Source organism: Anolis carolinensis, chromosome 1, assembly GCF_035594765.1.
Source record: "Anolis carolinensis isolate JA03-04 chromosome 1, rAnoCar3.1.pri, whole genome shotgun sequence".
Taxonomy (NCBI): domain Eukaryota; kingdom Metazoa; phylum Chordata; class Lepidosauria; order Squamata; family Dactyloidae; genus Anolis; species Anolis carolinensis.
This window is the reverse complement of record NC_085841.1, coordinates 282006053-282015072: the sequence shown is the minus strand read 5'-3', so window position 1 is coordinate 282015072 and position 9020 is coordinate 282006053.

Below are 9020 nucleotides of genomic sequence, written 5' to 3'. Positions count from 1 at the left end.
CATCCCTTATCCAGAGTTTCAAAATCTAAAAAAGATACCATTATTTTATAGAGAGAAATTATCCCTCATTCAGATGCCATTGTAATGTATTGCAGGTACACCTTTTTACTGGAAAAAGAAAATTACCCCAGGCTTTGCTTCTGCTGTTGCACTATTGCAAAATGTCTTAAAATTGAAGTGGGAAGGTGAGGCAAGTAACCACTGGGAAATCAGCTGAGGGATGTATGGTTGTTTGAGGAACAAAATGTAATATGATGAAACTGTGCCATGTGTGGTGGTATCATTTGTTGCTGAGCCCCAGTGCAGTTTCCAGACTGTTGCATGGCAACACATAGCTCATGTTTTCTAGGCAATTGTGAAACTGAATGAGAAGAATCACTTGTGATAAGTGTGCTGAAGGAAGGTTGATATCCAAATCAGTCTCTGAAGCAATAGAGCCATGCAATGGCATAAAGAGGAGACTAGACTGGTCCAAGGTTTCATAAATGATACTACACACGTTATTTGGAGACAAGGGCAGATTCCATCAATTCAAGAAGATAAGAAGATGCAAAGTAACAAATATTTGTGCACATACATTTTTTAGATCCGATAGTAAACCCACTAGCAGATAACAAAGCTCAGGGGCAATCATTAAATCTGTATTAAATGGAGTTTGGTTCAAAATTTGCAGTTCCATTAAGGTAGAATACAGTTACAAAACAGAGGGCAGATTCATGCTCAAATATCTGCATTTTAAAAAAAAAACATTTCCAAGGACTGATATACCCTACCCTCAAGCTGGATCTACACTGTAATGAACTATATAGGTCTACACTGACCTGACCATATAACACAGTTAAAAATAGATTACGTATATGGTAGTGTAGTTCCAGCCTCAGCCCCAGGACTCTAGCAACTGGAAACTCTCAAGCAACTGGCAAAAATCAAAGAAATAATACAGTAAAAATGTAAAACTAAATAAAGTTTGTCTTTATTTGCCATAATTTTCTTTTAATTATTGTATTTCAATATTAATATCAGATCATTACAGAATTTATGGTATGGTATAGTATGGGGTATAGTATTAAGCCTGTTTTAATAGTAACTCTCGAGCAACAAGAAATTACATTTATCCAGCTTCTACCAATCTGCAAGGGTCCCAGTTAACTGAGAACCTCCTGTATTTTGTTTTGTTTTTTACAGGGCCATATTATAGGTTATATTGGAACTCCATGTTTAATATCTCAAATGCATTGGGGGGAGGGTCTTGGTAAAAACACCCACTGTTTCACCCCATTTACACCAGAGCACAGACACTTTATGGACCAAGCAGAGGGACAGCATCCCCCACCAGTTTGGGCTACTACTCCTCTGCTCAGTCTATGAGCTACCACTGCATCGAGGCTACAGAGCACATGAAGAAGGTAACGATTATATATTGTTTCCTAATCCAGGGTAGAACTTCTATTATCTGAGAAGGGAATTACTATAACTTTAAGATTTACCTCTCTACGTCCAATAGTAATTTCAGAAAAATGGACTGTGCAGCAGTAATAAAAAAGCTAGGATCCCTCTCCATTCTGTACCATGTCTCCAATTCAAATAATGGGAACTCCCAGTTCCCATGTTCTCATCTAGATAGCATTGCCATAAAAAAAGTTTAAACCCAAGCAAAATAAAAAGATTCTATGATGCAGGGTCCTCCTGTTTCCCCATGATGAAAGTGACTATGGAACCCATAACATTGTGTGGCTGCAAGCTAAACATAAATGAGAATGAACTTCTGAAGTCTATGGTGCAATGTAAATGTGTGACAACTATGCATAAAATAAAGGAAACAAGCAGTGAATAATTTGAAGTGAATGCTCAGTCTTGTAAAACTTCTAGAATTAAAACATGCAGTTGGATTTCCAATTATTTCTATACCTTGGCTCGCTTGTTAATTAAAATGAAGACTGCAGTCTGAAGATTAAAACTTTAAAAGGCAACTATGAAAGAATTAGACAAGATCCTGAAGTGTAAAGTTCAATAATAGAATACTAAAGTTAGGATTGTCCATGCATCACATTTCCCATTTCTATGTATGATTGTGAAAGCTGAGTATGAAGAAAGCAAATAGGATAAAATCAACCCATTTGAAATGTGGTGATGAAGACTGCTAAAAAGACAAATGAATGAGTCTCAGAGAAAATCAAGCTTGAACTGTCCCTAGAAGCCAAAAACTAAGACTTTTGACATATCATGAGAAGACATAACTCAGTAGAAACGACAACGGTAAATTAAGAGTAGTAAAAAAAGAGGAAGACCGCATTACTTGAATGGATATATTCAAGTAAGATACTGCCCTGAATCTACAATACCTGAGCGGTGCTTCTGATGATAGATTGACTTGAAGGTCTCTCATTCATAGGGTTACCTTAAGTTGAAGTCAACTTGATGGCAATTAACAACAATAATATTCTACTTCAGGCTAGGAGAGACATATGATCATACATTCGATAATAAAAGAATTGCTGGGGATTTTACATATACATCTCTAGTCAATCATATTTATTTATTTCTCAACTTTTAAAAAAAGATTGGATTAAATCTGTCAAAATTAAGAAACCGTGTTGGTAGTCAGAAAAAGGATGCAACATTTTTAGTAAATGATACACCTGTGATCAAAAAATGAGAATGAATGGATCTGCAGTATTTTATATTTGTGTTTATATTCTTTATTATAGTTTTTTAAATACATATAAAATACATGAAACATAAACATGCTTACTAAAATAAAACAGAAGCGTTATACCAATAACACAAATATTCTTAATAAAATAGAATCATTACTAAAGATGCTCATTCCTCAGTTCTAAATTTCTAGTTTACATGTTTTAAGATAATAAAATGCCTCTGCCTATTTTTTGAAGGCAAAAAGAGACCTTGCCAGGGGACAAGATATCTCTGTTGACTGTTTGCATTAAAGGAATTGCCACAACAGAAATGATCCTGTTTATAGTGAATTCAAGCTAGAGCTTGGAAAAGTTACTTCTTTGAACTGCAGCTCACAGAATCCTCTTGGTCCTAGAATCTTCCAGCTTTCCAAGCTCCAGTGTAAACCATGGGGGATGGTGAATAGTTGGAGCAGAGCTGAAAATGGGGTATGTGACATACATAAAAGAAAACAAAAATATCTTTGCTGGTCCACGGGGATGCTGGTATCCAAAATCCACAATGGTCCAAAAAAGGAGGACGGGGAAAGAAACCAAAGGACCAAAACTAGGCCAGGTGCTGTGGGCATGGGTCTTCTCTTAAGATACATTCTTTTCACATTACTCAGTTAGAGCACTATAATTATACTTTAACTGGCATGACAACATCCTGTGGAAGTTTGGAGTTTGTACTTTTTTGTAATGCACTAGAGCTCTCTCATAAAGTGTTTGAAATACCTAAATATCTAAACTGCACATCTTAGGATCCCTGAAAGGCTGGGCTCGGGCGTATATGTGACAAAACTTTTCTGTTGCAGAACACTGGTTGTAGAATTTCCTTCAGGTGAAGTTAGGCTGAGATTGTGTCTACAATGTCCAAATAAAAAAGACTTACCTTGCAACCACTGTGAGGAATCCACATGACTTCCAGCCATTAATACAACACTAGGGGAAACTCAACTGTTGTTTTTAAGGTGTGGACAGTTGCTTCGGCCCAATTCAGGGCACTTCCAGACAGCAGGAGAATGTGGGCGAAAATGGGTTAAAGTAACATTGGAGTCCTCACAGTCCACCCCTAACCCTGGATTTTCCCTCCCAGGTGGCCAGATGCTACCCTGTTTACAGCCAGCCCCCCCCCCCCCCAAACCACAAATTGAGAGCCTAAAACTTACCTAAAAGTGGCTGGCAGACACAGGGCCTATTTGCAAAGTTCTGCATTGCCAAAATGGGGACTAAGGAGAAAGGGAGGGGGATGAGGGGGATCTCTCGTTCCCCTCACATCTCCTCAGGTGCCATTTTGGCAAGGCAGGAGAACTTTGCAAGCAGGCCCTGTGTCTTCCAGCTACTTTTAGATAAGTTTTAGGGTCTAAATTTGGGGTTTGGAGGAAGGGTGGGCACCATCTCGCTCCTCTGGGCTTTTGGAAGCCCGAAGAAATGAGATGGCAATGGGAACTGACCCCCGGGTAGTCCTAGGACTACCCAAAAGTCAGTCTCCACAGAGCCTATATGCCATTAGACCCAGGCCTTTGAGGAAGGCCTGGGTCTAATGGGCTATCAAATTAATTCGGGACAAAGAAGGGTTATCCTGCTTTGTCCCAAATTAATTCTCTTTTACCAGAGGCATCTTTTGGACGCCTCCAGTAAAGGCTAAATAGGGCCCACATTTGGGCCCTGTATGGAAGAGCCCTCTGTATCCACATATCAAACAGACCCATTGCTATGTTGCTGGCTAAAAGCAGAGTCTTGCTATCAAATTTTCTGTTGTTGATTACATAGGTAGGCACCCTGCTGTAATTTCATCAGAAGCTATATGGCCAGCAAATCTCTGTCAGGGAGCTGTTTGGGTCAGTGAAACAGCGGCAGCAGCAATTCCAATGCCAGTAATTTAGACTCTAAAAGGACTCCAGGGAGCTTCCGTTCTGTATGTGGAACAGCTCCAGAGCACAGTACTCTGGACTTTTTGGTGCATGTAGATACAGCTTTTGAATGCCACTGAGAATGTCATTAATGATCTCTTCACATGTGCCGCCAGAATCGTCATGGATCATGGCGATTTCGGTGGTGCATATCCAGGGGTGCAGGGAACCCGTTGTCCTATACCTCACATCGCCTAATTCACCCATGCTCTCATCCCACGGGGGGAAGCGTCTGCCAACCATCTTCCCCCATTGATCTAAGGCAATATGGGAAGCCTCTTGTGATGCCGCAACAGTGGCATCCACTGGTTTGCCTTCTCCTTTAAGATGGAGCTCTGCCAGAAGTTGCAGTAATAATAATACATTCACCTTTGAACTGGCATAGCTGAAAACACATATATGCACTACTATTCCACCCAAAGGTGCCAAAAATATGCTTTTAAAAAGTAAATAAATTCAGGCTGTGTCTACATGGCCAAAATGTACTCAACACTCAGTTTCTGAAGGTTGTCTACATAATGCACAGCTGGATTCACAGCAGAACCACTGTATCCATCCATTAATCTAAATCAAAAGAATATGAGATTTACTTCAGAGCTTCCAGGAAGATCTGGAGTAATCACACAGATTTGGAGGCATGAACAACTAGACTGGGCTAGACCTGGGCTAATCCACTATCCACACTACCAAAGAACCCACCATTGTGTTGCCACCAATAAGCAGCTCCTTCCCAGAGGCTTGCTGGTTATGGCACATTTCTTGTGATGTCATGCCAGAAATGCAACATCCCCAACAAGTGTCTTTGAGAGGAGCTGCTTGCTGCTGGTGATGAGGAAGCCATCCTGAAGTGCTCAGCCGGTCATGTGGACAGTCAAAGGGCTCGAAGGATGCTCCCTGGCTGTATCAGAGTGATTCTTGGAAACTTTCTGCACTAATCCAGTCAGTGTAGACACTGCCTCACTCACCAAAAAAATAGATTAAAAGGTAATGATATAGCATAATGATCCAATACTTTATAAAGAACTTAATGAATACAGTAAATGTTGATCCACTTTCTTTGACTAGTTACCACTTAAAGCTCTCAGCTAATTAGAAACAGTAGACATTCCTGTGTAATAAAGGGAGGCATAGAATAGTTCTATGTGTCAAGCATTTTATTCTAATTGATTTGTTTTGCATAGCCTGCTGGTATGGATCTTTATGGAAAAGCAGGTTCATTAATCCTTTTTATCTCAGTAAGCATAAGAGCAGAACCCTTACTTTAAAAAAAGAAAATAAATACTGTATTTATATCAGCAAGTAGTTAACTGGGCTGCAGCTGCAGCTGTTGGCTGATGCAGTTAGAGAGAAGAGAAATTACTTGTTACATTTCACTATATTGTGCCTCTAGCCAAGTGTACAATCCATCCTGTCATGTTCACTCTGCATCCAGTAAGCCAACAACTAATAATTAAGATACAGTATTTGGGGAACTCATTAGTCCAACCAACCCTTGAAGAATGAAATTAGTTTTGGGCAGTTCTTTAAGACTAGAAGAAATGCCAATGCACAGTAAATTTTAGAATTCAAATAGTAACAACGATCCTTGAGCAAATGGCTTCCATTACTAATGTAGGTGCAATATTATGTCCATCCAAGTGAAGAAAGCCTGCAGCAGAAACTAGTTCTCTCTCCTGCCTCTTAGGTCCCTTCTACATAGCTGTAGAAAATCCACATTGAAGTGGATTACATGGCAGTGTGGACTCAGATAATCCAGTTCAATGCAGATATTTTGGTTATCTGCCATGATATTCTGGGTTATATGGCTGTGTGGAAGGACCCTTAATGAACCCAGTGAGTCTTCTCAATAAAAATGCATAGGACAGTTGTTATTGCTGTGTGCCTTCAAGCCATTTCTGACTTATGGGGTCTTAATGGATAAGCAAATGTATCACATAGATTTCTTGTCAAATGTGACTTGCTCAAGGTCATTCAGTGGATTCTGTGGCTGACAGGGGATTCAAACCTTGGCCCCAATAGTAGCAGTCCAATGCTTCAACCACTACACTATGCTCCTACATAGATCAGTGCTGTTAGAAAAATCCAATTAAGAGACACCTGAGCCCATGGAAGCCAATATTGTAGGCAAAACAAATTATTCCTAGATGTTTCCTGGACCAATGAAACCATCTCTTCTCTTTTTTAATGGGAAAATCTTAACAATAGTAGTCGAATGGATGAAGAAATTTCAGCTGTTTCTCTGGTTGGTCTCCCTACTTCAAATAGACTGATGTCCCTCCTGCTCTAGTTTCTCCTTCTTTCAAGGGCTGAACCAAGCTCTGGTGGCAGATAGACTGTCACTAGATACTTTGATTGTATATGTAATTGGTATAGCAGCAAAACCTATATTCATCATTAATGGTCCAAGCAAAATGGGAATGCTAATACCTACTTTATAGGATGCCTGCCAGCACTAGCGCTATATTTTGGTAGGCAAGAATGTGTTCTTGCTTCCCAAAATGAATGATTTGTTCATTCACTGTGAATGTCCACTTTAGATGGTTTGACCCCAATTTTCTCCCCACAACAGGTACCTAGCCTACTACCAGTAAGATGAACACAGGCTGGTTAGCATCAATGTTGGTTCCTTCTAAGGAATCTAGATCCTGTGTATTTTGGCTCTCTGTTTTCAGAATAAAGAGGATTTACATATACCAGAATTTGAGCTTCCCTTAAATAATTCAATCTAGCCCTCTCAGCAGACAGATGATCTATTAAATATTCACTAATGCTTTCAAGGTTGGGATAGGTGTCAGATCTCAAATTAGAACAAAAAAAATCCCACACTCCTTTTAATGTCACTAATTTCTGCCATAGTATTTCAGGTTATTTGCAGCACATCAAACCAGGATATACATAGCACATGGGAAATAATATTTCTGGTTGCAAGCTGAACAATTATGCAAACCAAGAATGAAGCAAAAAGCAGGTCTGCCCCTGGTCACACCCTGCAGACATGATTATCCTGAAATGAGACATAAAAAGGTCAAATGACTTGCTTAAGGCTGGGTGGTAAATCCAAAAATTAGACTTCAACTATATGTGGATTTTTAATGGTGCCATGTTTGCATGAAAAAGAGAACAGTTTGACCACTTAATCTCTTTGGCACTGACCTCTTACTCTTACATTGAGGCTCCTTGTAAAGAGATTATATTCTTCAGCTTTTTCTGATTAAAATCCCCAGTGTGATTTCTGGCAAAATTTTGCAAAACAAAAGAAAATTAGCTGAAATAGTAGGAGGGCAGACATGACTCTCTCCAATTCTGAATTCAATGGTCATAATATTTGCAGTTCAATTAAATTGGTGATTTCTTTCTTCTCTACTGTCAATGTTAGTCTGCATAATTGGTGAAGCACTAGAACTTTCTGGAAAACAGTTCTAAAAATGACAAAAAACCTACAAATCCCATGATTTCATCAGACACAATCATGCATGTAAAGTGGCAAAACATAGACTCTCTTCCCTCCAGCTCTCTCATTCTCTCTCCAAACTGAACTAGTAAGTACAACCCCTTCCTTAGGACTTCCTTGCTCACTGACGGTCTCCTGTTGCTGCTTTATATCCCATCTGTTAGTATAGTGCACCTTTTCATTGATGGGTAAAAACTTTGTCTCTCCAGATGTATGATTGATTGATGCTGAATAATTACCCTCCCTCATGTTTCATCCAAGCTGCCCCAGCCCTGGTTTACTGCTTCCAAGTGTCTTTCACGCTATATCATTTCAGTAAACTGTTTGGCTGAGCTGGGTCTCTTTTACTCTACACAATTTATGGCATTTGGCTCCAGTGCTTCACCAAACCTCAAATCCCATGATTCCTAGGCTAGGGTCATGGTAGTTAAAGAGGTATCAAAATGCTATAACTGTGTAGTGTGAAAGAGTTTAATCACACAATCATAACTCTCCACTGAATGTTATGTTGTTGACATGATCTTTGCATCTATGTTGTTGCTATTCTCTGCAAAGACTCATTCCTACATGCTAGTCAACAACTGATATTATAGTCAAGTGATGCTTAGACATGTCTGAAAACTTTTAAATTCTAGCACCCCCATTCTGATTGACTATCCACAATGCTTTTCATGCATTTCTTGTTGCCACGCCATTCCCTCTTTCTTCTTCTTCTTCTTCTTCTTCTTCTTCTTCTTTTTCTTCCCCTCCTCCTCCTCCTCCTCTTTCATCAAGCCGCATTTGGGGTACTGTTTCATATTTCCATTTCAAATACTTTGAGAAACTTCACAGATGATGTGGCAGCACATACACACAAATCATCCTGTTCCCTGACTGTGTTCCTTGCTCTTGGGCTGAGGGGAACGTGCGTTGCAGCAGGGACGTGTGTGCTAGCTTTGGCATTCTGTACAGCTCCCGTCTGCTTGCTCTACCCCATTC